Source organism: Bufo bufo, chromosome 3, assembly GCF_905171765.1.
Source record: "Bufo bufo chromosome 3, aBufBuf1.1, whole genome shotgun sequence".
Classification (NCBI taxonomy): domain Eukaryota; kingdom Metazoa; phylum Chordata; class Amphibia; order Anura; family Bufonidae; genus Bufo; species Bufo bufo.
The window spans coordinates 571,505,965-571,530,794 of record NC_053391.1 but is presented as its reverse complement, the minus strand read 5'-3'; positions in this window follow the sequence as shown (position 1 = coordinate 571,530,794).

The following is a 24,830-nucleotide window of genomic DNA, read 5'->3' as shown; positions in this document are numbered from 1 at the left end:
GACCGCTGGACTAATGACCGCGCGGTTGCTATCAGGGGCTCTAGTCCAGCAGGAGGGCGCTGTATGGTGGAACTGGAACGCCGACGGGATCTGCCTCTGGGAGTTCCTGAAAGAAAACATTGAGGTCAAAACGGGACAGGGCGTCGGCCGCCACGTTCTGTACTCCCTGGATATGGAAAGCGAAGACATGGAAGTTGAACTCCAAGGACAGCCAGACAAGCTTACATAGCAGGGACATTATCCTGAGAGATTTGGCCCTCCCCTTGGAGATCACCTCTACCAGGACCTGACTGTCCGTCCTGAATATGACTGACCTGTTCGCCCAGAGCGGACTCCAAACGTGGGCAGCCGCAACTATGGGGTATAACTCCAACAGCGGTGAGGACCTCATAGCCTCAGCCTCGGACAGGAGCTCCACCGGCCAACTGCCGACCAACCAGTGCGGATAGAAGATTGCTGCGAACCCGCGAGGGGCCGCGGCGTCTGTGTAAATCGTGGGGGATGCTGCATCCGGGGATGGCACGAACAAGGAGATGCCATTCCACCCGGTCAGGAAGGTTCGCCACATCTGAAGATCCGCCATGGCGTGACCGTCCAGCCGGACGGTGGAGTCCTGATCCAGAGCAGTCGGGAGGAGATTGAGAAGCCGAGAAATGAAGGACCTGCCCTGTGGCATGATTTTGAAAGCACAGGTAAGGAATCCTAACAGGGACTGGAGCTCCCGCTTGGACAAGACTCCGGAAGAGGCCGCGGAGGAAACGGCGGCTTTGATCTTAGCCAGCTTGGCCGCGGGGAGGCTGGCCTCCATGCGGACCAAATCCAGAGTAACGCCCAAGAAGGTAACCCCAGTGCCTGGACCCTCTGTCTTGGCGGATGCCACGGGGACCTTGAGACCGGCGAACAGCTGGAGCAAGCTCGCCAAGCCTGATGGGGGGCCCTGGGGTCTCTCGACAATCAGGAAGTCATCTAAATAATGTATGACCATGTCCAGACCCCCATGATGGACAAGGATCCAGTGCAGCGCACAGGCGAACCTGTCGAACAGCCACGGGCTGCTTTTCGACCCAAAGGTGAGGCGGTTAGCGAAATAAAACCCGTCTGCCCAATGCAACCCATAATATTGCCATAACCGAGGAAGGATGGGGAGCAGTTTAAAGGCGTCCGCGATGTCGGCCTTGGCCAACCAAGCCCCCTCCCCAGCCAGCAGGATGTACTGGATGGCTTCGTCGATGGATGCATAGGACATTGAGAATTCCCCTGACGGGATCAGGGAGTTAAGACTGGGGATCGGCGACTGGAGCGGGGGTGAGCCCTGAAGCAGAGGGAGCACACGTGCAAGGCTCTACAACTATTGAAACTACAACCCCCGGCGTTAAAGTTGTTGCAGACCTGACTCTGCCCTAAGAAAGTAATGGGCCTGCCCAGCTTGTCGGTGGAACCTTGGAACCGTTGCGTGCCAGAGGGGCCTGGCAGGGAGCCCTCCCGGGCCGGGGTGGGGAGGTTGGGACACCAGTCGGCCGTGTGCTGTATGGACTGGCACGCTGCGCACGTGGGGGCCTGCAACCCGGCAAAATGGAGACAGAACAGCTCCATGTCCAGGTTCGCCCAGTCCATGATGAATTGGAACTGGGCGAGGGCGGTGGCCGCCTTGGCTGAGAAAGACCTGTGATAATCATAGAAGTTTGTTCCGCCGTATTTGTATCCTAAGTCAGTGACCTGATACAAATAGGAGTCCAGCTCCTCACGCCTGTGTGGCTGGACGCCGCAGATGGTATCTCGGTAGAGGCTAAACGCAAGGACAAATTCGGGGACCGACAGTTTACGGTTCAGGCGGGCATCCTTGGCCCGAAGAACCACGAGACCTCCCCGCAATTAATGACCTTATTCTCAGATACGTCTTGCGACGCAATGAGAATGGACGCCAGGTTGACGTCCCTCCCCGCCAGGATGTCCTTTTTCAGGTTTTCTGGGATGTAATGCGAGGGGGCAATCTGGGGCCTGGAACGGACCGTACCTGGCGCCGAATCCTGGGGTGTAGAAGGTAAGGCCGGAAGGGCTGGGGAAGGTAGTGCCGGTGGAGGCCGGGACTCCCATTCCCCCATCCTAGTTTGGATATCCGCAACCGAACCTGCCAGACTGACGATGGTGGCCTGCAACTGCAGGAGGGACAGCTGGATCGACGAGGGAGAAGGCTCGTCACTTGAGCCCGATGGTGCCGTCATTAGAAGACAGTACAGCTCCGCTTTTCTCGCGGAGGCGGGATGGTGAATTCCTCTTCTCCTGAGCTCTGCAACAAGCTTCGGGACGGTCCAGCTTCGCAGAGAGGGGTTGCTGGCGCGCCCTGACATGGAGGTCCCGGGTAAGGACAGGTTATCATCCGACTCCGGGGCCTGCGACATCTTCAAGCTGCATGGAGGAGGTACGAAGGTAACAGATGAGATTTCCTTCCCCCTCCCCCGGGTGACCGAACAAGAGCTGCAGGGGAACGGGTTTGACCGTATATCGGTGTACGCTACTTACCTGTAACAAAACGGATCACGCTACCGACTTCTGTAGTGAGACGGAGACCTATGAACGGGAGCTCGTTGACAACGAATACCTAACGCAGTGACAGGGTGTAACGGCAGCATCGTGGCTGGATCTTACCTGAACAGGGAGGAAACTTTGGCGCAACGACAGTGGCTTGCTTGCAGCTCTGGTGGCTGAGGCCCTGTTTACGTGAAGAAATAAGCTGTGTTTTGACCGATACCTGGCGAGGGACGCGAACTGCTAGTCCCTATGCAGCGAAAGGGCGTGCGACCCCGACCCACGCGAACCTGGACCGGAATCGTGCTCGAGTGACTCAGGGAATGTATGACACACGGGTTTCACTGCACATGACACCTGACCCACCTGGGAACACATGACCCCTGAACGCACAGGAACACAAGACGCCCTGGCAAACCAAGGGGATCCATGATGCCCGAGAGAACAGGGAACAACATGTCCCCCGAACAAGGGACACATGCCCCCGAGCGGCCCAGCGAACACGTAACCCCAACGCGAAGCCGGGTGGGCACCGCACCTGAATCGAGGGAAACACGACATTTGCGCGATTCAGGGAAACATAACACCTGAGCGATTCAGGGAGACATTACACCTGAGCGATTCAGGGAGACATTACACCTGAGCGATACCTGGAAGAAATTGCACCTGAGCGATTCAGGGAAGACATTGCACCTGAGCGATTCAGGGAAGACATTGCACCTGAGCGATTCAGGGAAGACATTGCACCTGAGCGATTCAGGGAAGACATTGCACCTGAGCGATTCAGGGAAGACATTGCACCTGAGCGATTCAGGGAAGACATTACACCTGAGCGACTCAGGGAATACATTGCCAGTGTGAATCAGGAGTTACCCACACCTGAGTGTTTCAGGGAAGACCCCCACACCTGAGTGCGTCGGGAAGACATTGTACCCGACGGTTCAGGAACATGGCACCTGGGTGGTACAGGGAAATATTGTGGTTGAGGACCTCATCTCATTGAGCGACTCGAGGAGTACATTAACCTGAGCGATTCAGGGGACAATGACACCTGGTGGCTGCAGGGACGATATGAAAACCGTGCGGATCGGGAAACACGTGATACCTGGCGGTACCACGAAATGGCGTACCCTGAGTGATTCGGGGAGCGGGACCCCTGGGCGACCTGAGGACAGCCGCACCGGTGCGAGGCCCAGGCAACAGACCCCTGACCTCCAGGAACAACTGCCCTCAGTCACCCAGAGGGTGAAGTCAATGTACTGTCACGGTTTGCAGGCGCCCAGCCTGGCATAGAATCAAAGGTTCCCCTTTTTTTTTTTCCAGCAGCACGGGGGTTAAAAGGGCAGCAGGTCAACATTCAGGAATCAGCCGGCAATTGTTCGTAGGAACGGATCCCCCCCCCCCTTGGAGGCAGGCCTGCTGCGCTGCTAGTCCTGCCGCCCGGCACCCCCGCACAGGGAATATACCAGGAAGATGGCAGGGACGCCACGGTCCCGCTGCCAGCAGTACCAAGTGAACATCCCTGACCGAAACCTGGACGGGGGGGGGGGGGGGGGGGGCGCCGCCATGTGCACCCACTGATAGCAGCCGCGGCGGCGGCAGTGCGGTGGTTGAACGGGCAGCTGCTGCGCTGCCAGTCCCGGACCCGACGGAGCTTTAGGCCGGCTGAACAGGGGACACGAGTTGCCGGTGGCAGGTGCGTCCGCAGAGCGGTGATACTTACGAGAGACGACGCGGCTGGCAGCACGAACGGGATGCGGGGTGACGAACCGACGGAAGACGCGACCGGAAGTGACGTCAGGCGCGTGAAGCTGCAGAAGCAAGAACCGGGCACCCTCCTGCCTGTAGGAGGGGGTTTAAATAGGGTAAGTGCGCTCCTCCCACAATTACAGGCTGCAAGCAGCCTTCTATATATATATATATATATATACATACACACAAATACACTAAGGGGTATCAGGGTACATTATTATGTGTTAAGCAATGAAGGCATTGCTGGGTTTGTGCTAGGGGAGGCGGGGCCACACAGGGTTAAAAAGGCAGCCGAAGGTACCTGCTGCCGCACGTTCTCCGGCACGTCTGAGGCAGAGCACTTCCGGGTCGTTCAGGTTCGGGTCGGGCAGCGCATGCAGGTCGCGTCATCACGACTCCAAGTAAGACAAGGGCGGCGGCACTCTGGTGGGACGCAGAAGGGGGGGTGGCAGAGACCGGCAGGCGCGCTCCGGTCTGCTGGCCGGCGGACGGTGTGCGGTGCAGACCGCATTCCTTGGCCGCACGGCTCAGCGGCTGGTCTTGTTCTGCTCAGCGCCACCTGGTGGCCACTGGTGGCTACGGTCGGGGGGGGGGGGGGGGGTTCAGCGGCAGGCCGGAGATCTGGCATCTGGGTCAAGCGGCCGCAAGTTAACCCCCCTCTGTTGCTTAAGAATGTCGCCATAAGCACCGCTGGTTCTGTGGAGCGGCATGGTCAGTAAAAAAATTACAGTATTACTACGTCCAAAGGTGTTCATAGCCCTATTGCTGCTTATAATCAGTCCTACTATAGTATTTTGGGATAAGCAGTGTGGTCCACAGGTGGCTGTCGCACTCCATTAGTACATGACCGCCCCACAATATAACTACACTGTGTTACCCACCCTCATCTGAGCTGTATCTCATTACGTGTGTGGGCCAGGTTTAAAAAAATAAAATAAAATGTAAGAGACATTGGCATAACAAAGGTTAGGGGCTGCGCCCGATTCATTGTTTTTCCCTGGACTTTGTCGGCACCTGCGCGCCATGGAGGTCATTTAGGAGGGGTTCTGCAGTAGGTGGTTCTTAAAGACGAAAATTGTTCATCCAATAAATCCAGCAGCCTCATCATTCCCAGGCCGTCGCATCCACGCACCAGGTCTTCAGGCGACCGCACAATCAGGTCACATACAACTTACCATGGCCTTACTAGGCAGCGGCCTGGGGGGAGTTCCGTTGGCAGTCCCGGTCACCAGCCATTCCTTCTGGGCGGGGGGGTCAGAGTCTAGGTGCGGGTTTTAAAAAATTAAAATTAAAATTAAAATAAAAATAATAATAAAATAAATAAAAATAAAACAACCCATGTTCATGTTTTCACATTTCGGGTAACATTGTGTGCCACCATTGGCATTTACAGAAGACAAGGTATGTATTATGTTCCGACGTAGCACAAACAGTCAGTCATCCATGGCGTTAGGTCCACGGTGGAGGGTTTGCCCACGTTATAAAAAAAAAAAAGTCTGTCACGACCTCAGACTCACATAAGTCCTGTCACGACCACGGGCAGTCAAACGCGTCTGTCACGTCTTCAGACTTGCGATACAATCCTGTCACGACTACAGGCATTCGATAAAGAAAAAAAAAACCCTGTCACGACTACAGGTGTTCGTGTTACAACGTCTGTCACGTCCACAGACTCGCTATAAAGTCCTGTCACGTCCACAGGCAGTCTTGTCATACACTACGCGCACGTCCACAGGCTGGTCGAAGTCCTGTCACGCCTACAGGCACACCACTGCTCATTCAAACATCAGCACAAAGTCCTGTCACGACCACAGGCACACGTACCGGGACGTCTTCTCAGTCATGGTCACTCCACAGGTGCCACCTGGGGTATTCCGACACTGGCCAGGGCCTGTCCCGTCTTCGGGCCTCACAGCCCGGGAGACCACTGGGTGCTATAACACAGGTGGCAGTAGCACGCTTGTCAGCCACGGCACCCGCAGGGCGGACAGGCCCCTCAGTGGCCAGGCACACGGACACGAGGTCATACTTCGCAGCCTGGCAAAAAGGGGGGTTCTAATAGCTCTCAATTAATAACCAATAGGAAGATGTCGCAAGAATTCACACCTGGAGGATCTTCCGCATCGCGGGATAGTGGGGACACCCAGTCGGAGCGAAGCGTGGGTCCCTCATTACGTTCCTGGACCATCCCGAAATTGTCCGCCGAGCTGCGCCGAAGGGTCATCCCCTTTCCGGCATCAGCAAGAAAAGCCGAGTTGTATCGTCTTCTGATGTCTGATGTACCACCAGTGAGTCAGGACGAGGTTTCCATGGGTACCATTCAGACGTCGCTCACCCAACTACACGCCGTGATCAACAGTATGGCGTCATCCATGTCAGACCTTCAAGCCAGAATGGAATTGGTGGAAGCCAGGTCTGCGGCGGCAGCATTAGCGACACCAACACCTGCGGAACCTGTGGCAGGGCCATCCGGCGCTTCGGGTGGGTCATTCCACTTTCCCTCAATCGCCCCATCCCACTTCATTCCGGCCAGTATCAGGCAGGACATATTGGAGGGCAAAGACGTCAACCTGGCGTCCCTGCTCATTGCGACACATGAGGCCCCGGACAATAGAACCATTGCGTGTGGGGAAGTCTCGGTAATCCTGAAGTCTAAGGACGCTAGGCTTAACAGGAAATTGAACGCCATGGAATTCGTTCTAGCGTTCAGTTTATATCGGGACGTGATTTGCACAGTCAACCCGCATAGGAGGGCCGAGCTAGATCTGTATATGTATAAGGTGGTGGAATTAGGTTACAAATATGGCGGCACAGCATTCTTCGAATATCACCGGTCATTCTCAGCCAAAGCAGCAGCTGCCCTCATTCAGTGTCAGAGTGTGCTGGATTGGTCTGACATAGACACAGAATTGTTCTGCCGCCATTTTGCAGGGCTCAAAGCTCCAACCTGCACGGCCTGCAACTCGTACTCCCATACTACGGGTTGGTGTTCTCAGACGGGCCACATAGCAGATCCAGCACTACCTTATTCAGCCCCAGGTCCATCAAATACCAAGCCAGCTTTCGGGGTTGATAAGTTAGGTCGTCCCATTAAATACCTTGGCAGGAGCCAGATATGTAACAATTATAACTACGCCATTTGTCACTACAACCAGTGCAGGTTGCTGCACCTGTGTGCGACTTGTTTTAGGGCCCATCCACGCGCAGCGTGCCCTCAAAGGAATCAAGGCCCATCGTGACTAAGCGTGGTCAGCGTGGGTCTGCTGGCGGTATTCTTGGCTGAACATCCACACCCGGCCTGGGTCCAGTTCGTCATCCACGGCTTGACACACGGTTTCCATACAGGGCTTCTGGCGCTCCCTCAAACCACATTCGAATGTGACAATTTGCAGTCCGCAGCCAGAGACCCAGAGGCGGTCACTCAGTTGATCCACACTGAGCTAGACCGGGGGTACTTGATAGGGCCGTTCAACCAACCTCCCTTCGCATGCTGGAGAGTTAATCCAGTAGACATCGTGACCGGCAAATTCAATAATAAAAAACGCCTAATCTATGACTTGTCCGCCCCCACATTCTTTACACATACCAAGCTTGAACTCTCTGATTCCATCCGAGGAATTCACTATGAGATACGCATCTATAGACGAAGCCATACAGGTCATAATCAGATTAGGCAGAGGCACCTGGCTGTCAAAAGCAGACATCACCGATGCCTTCAAGTTACTTCCCATCCATCCTGAGTTATGGCAGTGGCATGGCATGAAATGGCAGGGTGCTTATTATTTCGCCAGTAAACTGACCTTCGGGTCAAAGTCCAGCCCCTGGTTATTCGACCAGCTGGCCAGCGCGCTGCATTGGGTGTTGACCAACACCTTCAGGGCGAACCACGTCATCCACTACCTAGATGATTTTCTCCTGATAGAATCCCCAGATCAAGTACCGCAAGATTTACAAGTCCTGCGCACTGCGTTTTCAGACCTGAGTATTCCATTGGCCCCACACAAGGTGGAGGGACCCAGCACGGAGATCACTTTTCTAGGCATCCGCTTGAACACAGTGGACATGAAGGCCAGTCTTCCTCTGGATAAGCTGGACAGAATCAAGACTGTCGTTCACAGACTAGCACAAGTGAGGGTAACCACCAGGGCAGATCTTCAGTCACTCCTTGGAATGTTGAATTTTGCCATGCGCATCATGCCGCAGGGCAGGTCCTTCATTTCAAGGCTCCTGGCACTCCTCCCGCTAGCACCCTGCCAAGACAGCCCAGTCCAGCTGGACCAAGACGCCATTGCTGACTTGTTAATGTGGGACAACTTCCTCTCCCAATGGAATGGGGTTTCCCTCTTCATCCCGGTGGCATCCAGTAATTCCCCAGTGATCCATACAGACGCCTCGCCCGCTGCCGGCTTTGCAGCCATTCATGGCACTCACTGGTTCGCCCAATCATGGCCGGTAGAGGTCTCCAGCATCTCAGGGTTTTCAAGGAGTTCCTCACTCTTTGAGATTTATCCCATAGTAGCAGCGGCCGTCACCTGGGGGGCACAGTGGAGCAACCAAACAGTCCTGTTTTTGACCGACAATGAGGCTCTCGCTGACATCCTAATGAAGGGCAGGTCAGCCTCCAGGCACATCATGGCGTTTGTGCGAAAGCTGGTGTGGCTGGCTCTGCAAAACAATTTAAATTTCATATGCACACACATAAGTGGCCAACGTAATGTTGCAGCCGATGCTCTATCTCGGTTTAACTTTCCCCTCTTCTTTCAGGTCTTTCCAGAGGCAGATCTCTCCCAAACACCAACCCCGCCTCATGGCCAGCTATTGTTGGAGTAGCACCGTTTCTCCAGATGGCTAAGAACCTCATGTCCGATTCTCTGTCAAGCAATACACGAAAGGCGTACAGGACGGCCTGGCGTTTGTTTAACAGGTTCAAATTCTCTTACCCTCCGGCCGGGGAAGGCCCTATCACTTACCTGCTGGCGTTTATAGCTTTTTGCCACTCACAGCTAAATCTATCTTATAGCACCATTTAAGCTGTACCTCGCGGGCATACAGCATCATTGGTATGTACAGTTCCCGGATCAACCATCACTGTTCACGGCCCATCCGATGAAATCCTTGTGGAGGGGCAGCCAGAAACAGGCTATCAGAAAAAAGCCTGCCAGGCAACCTTTCACCGGCAACATGGTTAGGACAGTTTCGGACGCTCTGGCCAATGACCCCTTCGGCCGATATATCAGCTCACTCGTCAGGGCGGCATTGTATCTGGCCTTCTACGGGTTCCTCAGGCCAGGTGAGTTCACTTGTGTAAAATCATCAAACAAATTCTTGCGGAGGAACCAACTGGTTTGGGATGGTACGCACCTCATCCTCAGCTTGGACTCCAGCAAGACGGGCCGACCTGGGGAATCCGTGCAGGTCAGGTACTTCGTCACCAACAACAAGTGGTGCCCGGTGACGGTCCTACGCGAGTAGTTGCGGTATACCGGGAACGTGCCTGCGGAGCCCCCCCTGTTCCTGCTGGATGGGTTTCCCTTGAACATTCAGACCTTCCTCAGATATGTTCGCCTTTTGGTCTCCTCGTCAGGGGGCAACCCGTTAGCCATCACCGGGCATTCATTTCGTATAGGTGCCGCCTCCGCTGCCTCCAAAAATAATGTACCGGCACACGTCATTCAGAAATTGGGCAGGTGGAAATCTGCATGATACGCTCGTTATGTTCCTGATCCTCAACAGGAAATGTCACTTGCATTCAATTATTTGTTGTTGTAATTTCACTTAGAATACACAGATCCTAACCTTTCCTGCATCCGTGTGGTTTTTGGCCCCTTCAGGCTACCCTCAATACAGCAGTTCCGGCATAACTCTACTGCTTCAGGTAGGTACAGGTACATAGTTCTCAGCCAGCCGATCCTGGCACAAGTGTTAAGCAATTAAGGCATTGCTGGGTTTGTGCTAGGGGAGGCGGGGCCACACAGGGTTAAAAAGGCAGCCGAAGGTACCTGCTGCCGCACGTTCACCGGCACGTCTGCCCACCCAACCCCCCCCCTTTTTCAGCACATAATCCACACTGGGGTAGCCCCCTTCAGGCTACCCTCAATACAGCAGTTCCGGCATAACTCTACTGCTTCAGGTAGGTACAGGTACATAGTTCTCAGCCAGGCGATCCTGGCACAAACAGGGGTAATATAACTAAGGGGTATCAGGGTAAATTATACAGGAGTAATATAACTGAGGAGGGCTATCAGCGACATTATACAGGGGTAATATAACTTATATTATATAAGTTATATTATCCCTTCATCATGTCGCCTGAGATAGCCCTCCTCAGTTATATTACACCTGTATAATAATGTACCCTGATACCCCTTAGTTTTCCCCCCTGTATAATTTACCCTGATCCCTCAGTTATATTACCCCCTGTATAATGTCCCCGATAGCCCTCCTCAGTTATATTACCCCCTGTAATTTACCCTGATACCCCTCAGTTATACGGTATCATATAACTGAGGGGTATCAGGGTACATTATACAGGGGTGTAAATGAGGAGGGGTAGCAAGCAGCAGGGAACATACAGGGCAGAGTTCCAGTGGTGTAGCGTGGGTTGTCAGCACCCGGGGCAAGCCAAGTATTGCTCCCCCCCAACCTGTGGACACGCCCCTTTTTACAAATAATGCAGTACATGTGACCTACAGTCCTATGTAACACCACAGATAACACAGTGATAACTCTCTGAGTGCAGATAATGTAGGATATATTACCTGCAGTCCTATGTAACACCACAGATAACAGTGATAACTGAGTACAGATAATGTAGCAGATGTCACCTGCAGTCCTATGTAACACCACAGATGACACAGTGGTAACTCTGAGTACAGATAATGTAGTAGATGGGTGTGAGTCCCCAGAATTTAGAACACGTACAGTGTGACCTGAAGTCTGGGGCCAGGCTGAGGCAGTGTGGGCCAAATCCTATAGCCCTCCCCAATACAGATATGTGGATGGACATTACATATAATGGTACACACTATACAGTAGAGTACAGCAGCACATACCTGTTACATCCAGTGACGTCTCCTGTGATCTAGACCTTCCTCAACGTCTTCATTCGGAGATAAGACCGCCATGACACCTTCTTTCAGCCGCGTCTCTGCAGAGTTTCACAGAAAAATGTTTAGATTTCTCACTTTACTATCATCCTCAAATAACAGACCTCCCCTCCACCCGTAGTGCCCATAAGTATAATGCCCTCTGTATAATTATAATATATACTGGCCCCTCTGTATTATTATTATTCTTAATATTATAATGGCCCCCTCTGTATTAGGCTCCATTCACATGTCCGCAGAACGTGTCCGCATCCATTCCTCAATTGTGCGGAACGGGTAAGGACCTATGCATTCTCTATGGGGACGGAATAGATGCGGAAAGCACACAATGTGCTCTTCGCATCCGCATTTCCGGAGCGGCCTGCCGAACTTCCGGTCCGCGGCTCTGGAAAAAAATAGAACATGTCCTATTCTTGTCCGCAGCTGCAGACAAGAATAAGCTGTTCTATGGGGGTGCTGGCCGGGTGTATTGCGGATCCACAAAACACTACGGATGTGTGAATGGACCCTAATAGTAAGAATTATGGGGCTCTTCAACCCCTCCAGCATACAGTCCCATGTAAAATACATCACCCCTTGCCTTCAGCCCCTTCAACATACAGTCCCATGTAAGTAATATCACCCTTCCTCTCTTCGCCACCTGCCTTCAGCCCCTTCAGCATACAGTCCCATGTAAAATACATCACTCCCTGCCTTCAGCCCCTCCAACATACAGTCCCATGTAAAATACAAAACTCCCCCTGCCTTCAGTCCTTCCAGCATACAGTCCCCATGTAAAATAATATCACCCCTCCTGCCTTCAGCCCCTCCAGCATACAGTCCCATGTAAATAATATCACCCTTCCTCTCTTCGCCACCTGCTTCAGCCCCTTCAGCATACAGTCCCATGCAAAATACATCACTCCCTGCCTTCAGCCCCTCCAACATACAGTCCCATGTAAAATACAAAACTCCCCCTGCCTTCATCCCTTCCAGCATACAGTCCCCATGTAAAATAATATCACCCCTCCTGCCTTCATCCCCTCCAGCATACAGTCCCATGTAAATAATATCACCCTTCCTCTCTTCGCCACCTGCTTCAGCCCCTTCAGCATACAGTCCCATGTAAAATACATCACTCCCTGCCTTCAGCCCCTCCAACATACAGTCCCATGTAAAATACAAAACTCCCCCTGCCTTCAGCCCTTCCAGCATACAGTCCCCATGTAAAATAATATCACTTCACCCCCCTCTCTTCAGACCCCTCTAACATACAGTCTCCAGTACAAGGATTATTCCTCCTCCCTTCAGCCCCTGCAAAAAGCCCCCCCAGTCAATCTTCTCCTCCACATACTGACCTGCAGCTTCTGGTCCTCTCTCCAACAACGTGCTCTGTTGAATCTCCTGCACATCTTGAGGCCCCGCCCCCTGTATGACGAGACTCTACCTCTTCCTCCGATCATCATACCTCCCTGTAGAAAATCCATTCTAGCGCTCTACTGTCTCATAGGCTTCAGACCACTCGCCTGAAGCCTATGTGAAGCATGGGTTCAGGAGTTGGCAGATGGCAGTGTAGTGTACGGGAACTGTAATACCCGTCACTACCAAAGTGTCACTTGGTGTGCTGTCGTCCCTCCTAATTATGGGGAAGTTGTTATATGTCAGTTTTATAAAATGTCATGTAATGCAATGCTATGTGTTTCCCTGTTACTATGACACTTGCATGTACAGGCCTGCTAGGGGTGTCATTCCAGCTTCTAGTCATTAGAGGGAGCTAGGGAGCCCTAGTTTATATAAGGCCCAGTCAGGGAAGTAGAAGACAGACGGAGTCTAGTGTCTGTAATCTACAGTTGGAGATTAGACAATGTCTGAGACAAGTCCAGGCCTGAAGCCTGCTGTCCAGGAGAAGATTCCCTCCTGAATTCCCATATGCAGAAACAGGAATATGTTAGCTCAAGAGCCTGAGGAAGTTTCCAGAAGCTGAGAGAGACAGAGGCAAAGATCAGGAAAGCAAGAGGTACTCAGAAAGACAGAGGAGGTACTGATTAAAGCTATAGCCAAGGATATAAAGCCAGAACTAGGTTAATGGGCCTTGGTGAAGATATGCTATATTCCAGGATCAGACAGAATTAGAGTGCAAGCTCCTGTGCTGCAAGTCCTGTGTTCAACACTCTGTAATCACCTTGCTGTAACTGAATTGCCTGCATCGACCGAATTGCAAAATCGACTGTATGCCAAGGAACTGCGATTCCAATATTGTCTCTGCTTGAAAATTACTAAAGTTGGAGTTCTGTTTTAATACTACGTTTCCTCAATTTATTCCTGCATCCGCAAACGGCGTGCCACCGTTTACTTGGCACTGGCGTCACGAACTATTTCTACCTATACCTGCCCTTGCAGAGAGTCAGCCGTACCAGGTTAGTGTCTATTGCACTACATCACCCAGAAACACCTACTGCACACAACTTAAGTACGCTGCACCTCTCTTTTGGCGTCACGAACAGGATACGCACGCTTTCTAGTGCAAGAAGCGTGAACTTTGTGCCTTATACAGTTGCCCTGTGACCAAAGTGACAATTTGCCTGTTTTATTCAAGTGGACTTTGTGGACTGAAAATCATACCCAAAGTGTACCAAAAAAACTCTAAAAAGCGCTGTGCAGTGTTGCGCTACACAGAGGAAGAAAATCGCCGCATTGGAATGTGGTTTTGTGGACTTTTTACAATCCTGCTTGCTGTCAGTGAACAGACAGCGTTTCTTGCTAAAAATGGCCGCTGAGCTTGCTGAATTTACTGCTGCGTCATCTTCATCCCGAAAAGGCGGGAAAAATTGGCGCCTTTCTGAGGAAAAAGCGGGAAGGAGTTCAAGGCCAGGCGCCACTGCTTATCTGGACATTTGCATGTCTGCGAGCGTGGACACCGCCTTCCATATACTGGAATACCTGGGGGGCGGCCTCCCAGTGCAGTGGGAGGAGCTGGCTACTCTAATTGACGCGACCCTGTCGCTCTCCTCAGAAGGATCGAGCATGTTGGAAAGTGAGCAGAGTGTTGCTGCAGCGTCCGCACCTGAAATTGCAAAGATGACTGATATCGGTGTAGAGCCAGAAGAGGCTCCACCGGCCTACTCTCCGGGACCGGAGCAACCCGCCTGCCGCCCAAGGGAGAAAGAACCCGAGCCCTACTATGGCTCGTGGAGGGACTTTTTCCAACCATCTTTCAAATGGTCCTCCCTGATGGCGGAGATCCGAGAGGCCGCTATAAAGCGGAATACAAAGACCAAAATCATCTATGAGGAACTAACTAAGACAATACATGAGAAGCATACGCACACTCAACCCCGCCTGGAAAGGAGAAAGGGAGTGGTGCTGTCATTTGACAAATCCCGTGGCTACGGGTTTATCCAGGACTATCTAACTGGCAGAGACCTCTATGTGAATCGAAGGTCTGTCAAAAGAGACTACCTCCCTTCGTACCAACACAGCCTCCGCGAGGGAGAGTAAGTGGAGTACACCCCTGCCGAGAGCCTGCGAGGCCCTTATGCGACTGCTGTGACCCGTCCCAAGCGAGCACCTGAGGACTGGGAGGCAGAAGAAGGAGAAGACTACTCTGGCTGCGAGCGGGAACCTGAACGCTCTCCAGAGCCGGCCCATCACGCCTTCCAGGAGCGGAGCTCCTTCATTGGGCCTAATGTCTTCTGGCAGCCAACCGTGTTGGAGAAATGGGTGAGCCCCTATCCTTCCCCTGAGCTGCCTCGTCGGGAGAAGACCATATCAGAGCTGGAACAGTTAAAAGGACTTAGTGCTACCTTTAAGAACATCCGGATGGGTCGGAGACCAGACGCATCGCCCGAACCTGCAGAGGCCGAGTCCGCGCCATCGGTGACTGTACCTGCGCCGGCGGCGCCAGCAGAGGACTGCGACTCCGACACAGAGAGCATCGGTGAGCAGATCGTCCGGCTGGAGGAGAAGTTGCGGGAGTTGCGCAAGAGATACACCGCCAGGATCCAGACACCGCCGAGGAAGGATGAGGTAAGGGTGCCTGTCACCACCCGTAGACCGCCTTCTGTTGCCACCGCTCCGTCAGTGCCCCAGACCGGACCCGCGATTGCCGTAAACTGCTGCACCCAGAGCACCGGACCGCTTGCATCACCCAGAAACACCTACTGCACACAACTTGAGTACGCTGCAGCAAGGAGGTGATGATTAGGGTGTGCCCAGGCACACCCGGCACACCCCGTGTGCACGCCTATGTCCACCACCAGCTTTTGCCAAAACAGAATTTTACTTAAAAGTGGTAATGAACACAACCACAAATGCTGGGAACGCACAATAAATTTACATACACCCAGCCCGAAGGCTGAGATCCTTGTGCTGCACAGCGCGGCGCCCTCTGATAGATGCTGGAGGAAAGCGTGATAATTTATCTACTGGCAGGCATGATTAAACCGCCTCACCATACCTGTTATTACCCAAAAAAACAAGAATAACTGTATGGGTGTGTGGTGCGGGCTAGCCTGCAGTGCAGCTCAACAGCTTACAATCTTACAAAGCTCTACATTATTCCCCCTCCCATAACTGGTCTTATAGCACGTGCCTGAGTATTCCTTCTGAGTCAAAACGCCATCCTGGCTTGAGTTTGTGGGAAGTTGCCGGATCCGTCAAAACGTATGCAAACTGATGGCATTTGTCAGACGGATCAGCTGCTGTAGAACCTTATAATACACACCTCAGCTGCTGTAGAACCTCCTAATATACACTTCAGCTGCTGTAGAAACTCCTAATACACACCTCAGCTGCTGTAGTACCTTATAATAAGAGAATAAGAGTGGCTCTCCCAGATCTCACCCTGGGGTGGTGCTCTGTCTGTAGTGGTTCACCCAACCACTAATAAGTAAAGGAATAGAATAAGTAAAAAATAGGCAGGCACTCTATATCTGATTTAATAGGATATTTATTAGTAGTTAATTAATAAAAGGTAGATGGTATATAGGCTGTTAATTTATTCATTTGTTAAAATTGGCAATTAAAATGGTGGTTGTTTGTTTTAAAAAAAAAGTGGAATTGGGGAGTAAAGGATGGGTTGTGATAGTTCATCTAATTAAGTCATATATCTAATAGATATTCAAGGTATATGTTCGTAGTAAGATTTGTTTAAAGGTAAATGTCCATGGGAATAAGAACAAAGTGATTGTGGGTGATGGTGAAAAAAATGGGAAGGTGGTGAAAAAGAATATTAATAATAATAGGTGAAAGATTAAAAGTAAAATAAAAGTAAAACAAAGTATTGGGTATAAAATAGGTATAATGGAAATACAAAAAATGCAAAAATGCAAAAAATAGTGGTCCAAAAAGATGGTGGAAATAGTTTGTAGGTGGATTAATCCAATGTCATTTGTTAATGTTGGGTAATATGGCGCTCGTTAGTACAGCAGATGATATATGCCGGCAGAGGGGGTATTGATATAGTGTCCAAAGTTTAGTATTTGCTATTGTCAGTGGCGTCCCACACGGCAACTAGCTTGTACTCACCCCGCGGTCCAATCTCTGCTGTGTATGAGTGAGGCGCCAGCCAGTGTAAGTCTCCGGTGTCCTGCTTCCTCACGCTACATGTTGCGCGCTTTGTGTAGCTGGTTTGGCTTCTTCTGTGCCGATCAGCTGATACTTCTCTCATGTGTTACGTTGGTAGCATAGTTTTCTTCTGAAGATGCGGCAATCCAAAAGGTTCTTTAGCGAAGGCGTGGGTATTGGTGGGTAGTCTCAAGGATGATGCCAGGTAGCCAGACGCGTTTCGAGGTGGCCAAGTTGGATTCATTAGGACTGCCCTCTTTTATACCCACTTGGTCCATTGACCCACCAAAGAACCCGACCTGGATTTTGCTGACTGGAATTTGCTCCTTATGTTATATTGTCATTTAAGTTGTAATTTCTTTAAGGATATTAAAGGATTTTTTGAAATAATGAGAGAAAATTTTTTTATGTTTATGTTTTAAAATACTTTTTATATCGAAAACGCAATTGTGTTTTATGTGCGTTTTCCATGCGTTTATTTGGAGTTGGTGCGTTTTTCCACCTGTTAATGTCATTTTGTCTATATTCTATTATGGTGTTGTTTCAAAACGATATTGTACTATTCTTTTTGTTTATTTTGGGTCCTTTGGTAGATGGTATCTACTGTATTTTTTTATTTCGGACAGTATTTAACTATGTCTGGATAGTTTTTTTCTATGTGCTTTTTCAGGTTCTCTCTTTTTTGGGGGAAATAGTTATATACCTATTGTGGGTGCTTTTCTAAGAGTTTTAATGGGATTTAGCAAAAAAGGAGTTTATAAATTCTCAGATTTATAAAGTCTCAGATTTGATGGTATGTCGTCTGTGATATAGAAAACGCAGGCGCGTTTTCAGTGCGTTTTTCATGCGTTTTTTTTGTATATATGCGTTTTTTTGTCTACTTGTATTGTTTGGATTCGTTGTTTGATCTAATGTTTTATTTTGTCTCTACAGCAGGTTCTAAGTTTATAATGTATAAAAATATTGAAAAATGTGGTAGTTATAGTGAGTAATGGAGGTGGATATGTGGCTCACTGTATATTAGCAAATATTAGTGTTTGTCTGTATTTTCTTCTGTAAAAGGTATGGGGCGAGAGACCCCTATCGAGGGACAGACGGGGTGCTGGTAAAACAGCCGGACCTCATCCGTCCATCAACGGGGGGCAAGCGCCTTGGGTTAATACGGTCGATGATGGAGGGATCTGTGATTTTTAGTCACAGGAATCCAAATAATTCGAGCTCTGCATTTAGACCGTCTGGTATTAATGTTTCAAAGTCATAAATTCTACTGGATTCTTGTCTGGACATTTTTGATAAGTGGTCACCCCCTCTCCAACTGACTTCCACCTTTTCAAAGGCAGCATATGTCAGTTGGTTTGCATCCTTATTGTGATATAGTTTGTAATGATTTGATAGAGAGTGTTTTTCATATCCGTTTTTGATGTTGTTCCTGTGTTCTGATATTCTTCTTTTTAGAGATCTTTTGGTTCTTCCTATGTATTGTTTTTTGCAGGGGCATCAAATCTCTTGATGAGATTTCGGTGTTTTATTTTGGAAATTTGGTGTTTCTGCAGTTGCAGCAACGTCCGCATCTGTAAAAACCTTTTAGATTGAACCAGTTGTGTGGGGTTTCTTTATTTTGTGTTTTTGTGTGGTTTCTAACTGTTGGTGCTACTTTTAGCGCTAAATTGGGAGCTTTAGTATAGACAATCTGTGGTGTGCTTGTTAGGAGGGGACCGATTATTGTGTCTTTTAAAATGTAGTGCCAGTGGTATTTGATAATTGTTTCCACTTTATTTTGTTGGGCGTTGTATGGGAGGATTATTCTTATTAAGTCATCAGCTTGTTTGTCTTTTCTTATTTCTTTAAGTGGTGGTTTGAAGAATTCTTCCCTCACCATACTTCTCACTTTAGATAAAGATGTATCTAATAAGTGGGGTGGGTATTTTTTAATAAAAAATTGTTCCTTCATCCGTTGGGCTTCTTTTTCAAATTCTGTATCTGTGGTACAATTTCTTTTTATAAGTCGGAACTGTCCGGTGGGGATGTTGAGTAACCATCTTGGTAGATGGCAACTCGAGTATAGTATGTAGTTCTTTTTGGACACTTCTTTTTGAGATGTACAGTCGTGGCCAAAAGTTTTGAGAATGACACAAATATTAGTTTTCACAAAGTTTGCTGCTAAACTGCTTTTAGATCTTTGTTTCAGTTGTTTCTGTGATGTAGTGAAATATAATTACACGCACTTCATACGTTTCAAAGGCTTTTATCGACAATTACATGACATTTATGCAAAGAGTCAGTATTTGCAGTGTTGGCCCTTCTTTTTCAGGACCTCTGCAATTCGACTGGGCATGCTCTCATTTAACTTCTGGGCCAATTCCTGACTGTATTTGCAGTGTTGGCCCTTCTTTTTCAGGACCTCTGCAATTCGACTGGGCATGCTCTCATTTAACTTCTGGGCCAATTCCTGACTGATAGCAACCCATTCTTTCATAATCACTTCTTGGAGTTTGTCAGAATTAGTGGGTTTTTGTTTGTCCATCCGCCTCTTGAGGATTGACCACAAGTTCTCAATGGGATTAAGATCTGGGGAGTTTCCAGGCCATGGACCCAAAATGTCAACGTTTTGGTCCCCGAGCCACTTAGTTATCACTTTTGCCTTATGGCACGGTGCTCCATCGTGCTGGAAAATGCATTGTTCTTCACCAAACTGTTGTTGGATTGTTGGAAGAAGTTGCTGTTGGAGGGTGTTTTGGTACCATTCTTTATCCATTGCTGTGTTTTTGGGCAAAATTGTGAGTGAGCCCACTCCCTTGGATGAGAAGCAACCCCACACATGAATGGTCTCAGGATGCTTTACTGTTGGCATGACACAGGACTGATGGTAGCGCTTACCTTTTCTTCTCCGGACAAGCCTTTTTTCCAGATGCCCTGGAAAATTGGAAAGAGGCTTCATCAGAGAATATGACTTTGCCCCAGTCCTCAGCAGTCCATTCACCATACTTTCTGCAGAAGATCAATCTGTCCCTGATGTTTTTTTTGGAGAGAAGTGGCTTCTTTGCTGCCCTTCTTGACACCAGGCCATCTTCCAAAAGTCTTCGCCTCACTGTGCTTGCAGATGCGCTCACACCTGCCTGCTGCCATTCCTGAGCAAGCTCTGCACTGGTGGCACTATGATCCCGCAGCTGAATCCTCTTTAGGAGACGATCCTGGCGCTTGCTGGACTTTCTTGGACGCCCTGAAGCCTTCTTAACAAGAATTGAACCTCTTTCCTTGAAGTTCTTGATGATCCTATAAATTGTTGATTGAGGTGCAATCTTAGTAGCCACAATATCCTTGCCTGTGAAGCCATTTTTATGCAACGCAATGATGGCTGCACGCGTTTCTTTGCAGGTCACCATGGTTAACAATGGAAGAACAATGATTTCAAGCATCACCCTCCTTTTAACATGTCAAGTCTGCCATTTTAACCTAATCAGCCTGACCTAATGATCTCCAGCCTTGTGCTCGTCAACATTCTCACCTGAGTTAACAAGACGATTACTGAAATGATCTCAGCAGATCCTTTAATGACAGCAATGAAATGCAGTGGAAAGTTTTTTGGGGATTAAGTTAATTTTCATGGCAAAGAAGGACTATGCAATTCATCTGATCACTCTTCATAAGATTCTGGAGTATATGCAAATTGCTATTATAAAAACTTAAGCAGCAACTTTTCCAATCTCCAATATTTATGTAATTCTCAAAACCTTTGGCCGCGACTGTACAGCATTTCAAATGATTAGTTTTAATTTTTATTGTTAAGTCTAGAAAGTTTATTTGTTCTTTGCTGGTGTTGGAGGTGAATTTTAGATTGCTTGGGTTTTGGTTGATTTGTTCAAGGAACAGCTTTAAATCTTTATCCGTTTTTTTCCATATGAATATGATATCATCTATATACCTACGCCAGAGTACTAGGTCCTCCCCCAGTCTTGGTGTGATATGTTGGTGTTCCCACTGGGCCATGAAAAGATTGGCATAGCTGGGGGTGAACCTAGTACCCATGGCGGTCCCTTTTGATTGGAGATAATAGTCTGATCAGTATGCGAAGTAGTTATGTGATAGTATATAATTAACTCCTTCCACTATGTATTGAATTTGAATTCCTTTTAGTTGGCCATTATGTTCTAATTGTTTCTTTAGTGCGTCTGTTCCTTGATTGTGGTCTATTATTGTGTAAAGTGAATTGACGTCTAGAGTTCCAAGGGTCCAATAGGGTTCGAATTGTAGATTTTCAACTATCTGGATTATTTGGGTAGTGTCTTTGATATATGACGGAATTTGTTTAACAATTGGTTGTAGTAGTTGGTCAATGTACTGGGATAGGTTGGATGTGAAAGATCCTATACCGGAAATGATGGGTCTTCCTGGGGGGTTTGTTAGATTTTTGTGTATCTTTGGAATTGTCACGAGGGTGTCGAGGACCACGCCTGACTCCGTTATACCCGGGGTCAGGAAGTCGCAGCGGTTGGCTGCACGCTCTATTTAAGATAGGGCTGTTTTCCTTATGGTAGCTTTCTGGGTTTGCTTTGCAAACCCTTTTGGCTCACTCAGGGATCCGTAGCTCCTTCTCCTCAGCTGTTCCTTGTCCAGCACTCCCAGACCTCCTTATATTTCTCTCTCACACTTCTCTGGTTGCCAGAGATAGAGCTTCCTGCCTGGACATCTATTCTGACCTTCTGGAGCTGTGTTGCTGCGTTCGCTGGTAGTTGGTCCAGTACGCTACCCTCCAGATCCCTGTTGGACCTTTTTGGTTTATTGTGGTCACCCACCTGGGTGTATGTGTTTGTATGTTTTGTCTGTCCTCTCCCTGGTGTTTCCCTCTTAGTGATAGTGGTGTGGACTAGCGATCCCACCGGCCTGTTCACTATCCAGGGCTCATATTAGGGAAAGCCAGGGTTTAGGCACGTGATCGTCGCACGGGTGAGGAACCCGTCTAGGGACGTCAGGGCAGTCAGGTGCCAGCCGCAAGGTGAGTTAGGGGTCACCACCTTTCCCTCTCCCTTGGGCAGGGCTTTCCCTGTTTTCCTCCCTGTGCATGACGTCGGTCATTACAGGAATACAGTAGAAGATAGGTAAGCGTTGCTGGGTTGTGGTTATGTATGTATATTCTTGTTCTTGCAGGAGGCCTTCGTCCAAACCTCTTTTGGCATATTCTTTAATGTATTGCTGAATTCTTTGATTGGGTCTTTTGTTAGTTTTGTTTATGTAGTTGTATCTGAAAGCTGTCGTTTGCATTCTTCGTCATATTGTTCTAGGTCTAAAATGACTGTGGCTCCCCCTTTGTCAGCTGGTCTAATAATGATATTTCCTTTCTTTTAGAGTTTTCTGATTTCTTGGATTTCTTGTGTATTGAGGTTGTTTCTCCTTTTTGTTTTCTCTTTTAGTTTTCTCAGATCTGTTTCTACACTTTTTCTAAAGGTGGAAATTTATTGTCCTATTTCTTGTCTGGGGTACTTTTTTGATTTTTGTCTTAATTGTGTGTGTTTCTACATATTCGGTGGGTTTTCATTTTTCAATATTGGGTTTTAGGCATAATTTACGTATGAATTTTTCAATTCCGATAAAGGTATCAAATTTATTTAGTTGGGCTGTAGGTGCAAACTTTAATCCCTTATTGAGTAAGTTGATTTGTGCTGGTGTAAGTGTGGCAGAGCTTAGGTTGACTACAGTGTTTTTATTTTCATCCATTAGGTTCTGTAATTTCTTCTGTCTTTTTTTCCCTTGTCCTCTTCGTATGGTCTTTGGACACTGTATCAATACCCCCTCTGACGGCATATATGATCTGCTGTACTAACGAGCGCCATATTACCCAACATTAACAAATGACATTGGATTAATCCACCTACAAACTATTTCCACCATCTTTCTGGACCACTATTTTTTTCATATTTGCATTTTTGTATTTCCATTATACCTATTTTATACCCAATACTTTGTTTTACTTTTATTTTACTTTTAATCTTTCACCTATTATTATTAATATTCTTTTTTACCACAATCCCATATTTTTCACCATCACCCACAATCACTTTGTTCTTATTCCAATGGACATTTACCTTTAAACAAATCTTACTATGAACATATACCTTGAATATCTATCAGATATATGACTTAATTAGATGAACTATCACAACCCATCCTTTACTCCCCAATTCCACTTTTTTTTTAAAACAAACAACCACCATTTTAATTGCCAATTTTAACAAATAAATAAATTAACAGCCTATATACCATCTACCTTTTATTAATTAACTACTAATAAATATCCTATTAAACCAGATATAGAGTGCCTGCCTATTTTTTACTTATTCTAGAACCTTATAATACACACCTCAGCTGCTGTACAACCTCCTAATATACACTTCAGCTGCTGTAGAAACTCCTAATACACACCTCGGCTGCTGTAGAACCTTATAATACACACCTCAGCTGCTGTACAACCTCCTAATATACACCTCAACTGTTGTAGAAACACCTAATACACACCTCAGCTGCTGTAGAACCTCCTAATATACACTTCAGCTGCTGTAGAAACTCCTAATACACACCTCAGCAGCTGTAGAACCTCATAATACACACCTCAGCTGCTACAGAGCCTCCTAATACACAACTCAGCTGCTGTAGTACCTCAGAATACACACCTCAGCTGCTGCAGAACCTCATAATACACATCTTAGCTGCTACAGAACATGAGAATCTGATGCTACAGAACATATAAGGCTTTGATCACATCTGTGTTTGGGGCCTCAGTCGCAGATCAGGTGATTAATGCTGGGCACAATTTTGCAGCCTGCCAGGCTCCATGGTGGAAACCCATCAGATCTCATCATAGTCAGCGGGATCCATCAGGTGTTGTCATCCATGATGTGCTAGATCCGGCACTATTGGTATTTTTGTTGTTGTGCTCTTATGATAGAGCAGAATGGCGAAAGTCACTAGCGCAGATGTGAACAAAGCCTAATACACACCTCAGATGCTGCAGAACATTATAATAGTAATAAGAGAACTACAAGTCTCATCATTACCAGGTTATTGGATATTAGAGGGCAATACATGGGGGGGGGGGGGTAAAAGAGGAGAGAACTACAACTCCCAGCATGTCCAGGCTGTTATTATTGGACATAAGTGGACATTACAAGGAAAGGGTTTAAGAGGAGGGAACTACAGGTTCCAGCATGTCTAGATTGTTATTATAGGGCATCAGCTGACATTGCTGAGTGAGGGTTTTAAGATGAGAGAACCACAACCCCTAGCATGTCCAGACTGTTATTATTGGCCTCAGTAGACATTATAGAGAGAGGGGTATAAGAGGAGAGACTACAACTTCCAGCAGCACCAGACTGTTGTAGGGCAGAGAGGTATATAATAGGAATAAACTATAACTCCCAGTTTTTCTTGGATGTTATGGGTTATCCCAGGACACCACTAACTTCTCCCCCCTGAACAGAACAGGAGCTCTGCCCGCTCACATTGACATCCCACAGGTCTTTCACCATTTTTCTGCCCTGGTCAAATGAGGATGACATAATCACAGGTCCTTCAGACTTCAACTCTGCACTGCTGTGCTCTCTCTGGCTTCCAGCACTGGTCACATGGTGATGATATCATCAAAGGTCCTTCTCCTAATCCCATCCTCTCCTCTGCATTGGTAGGTAGTGAAATTAGGGGTTGGGCCTTTTATTTACTGCCGGGCCCCTTTCCCCAATGGGGCTCCATAGCAGCTGCATTGTCTGCCTCTATTGAAGTTACGCCACTGCAATGGCAATGCAGTTAGATCGTAGAGATTCAGAAAATAGAGCACATACTTTTTGCTTGAAGCACGTGGCTGCACAATTTGTGTCGTGTCTGTAATAAAACTATGAAAATCAGATACAGCGA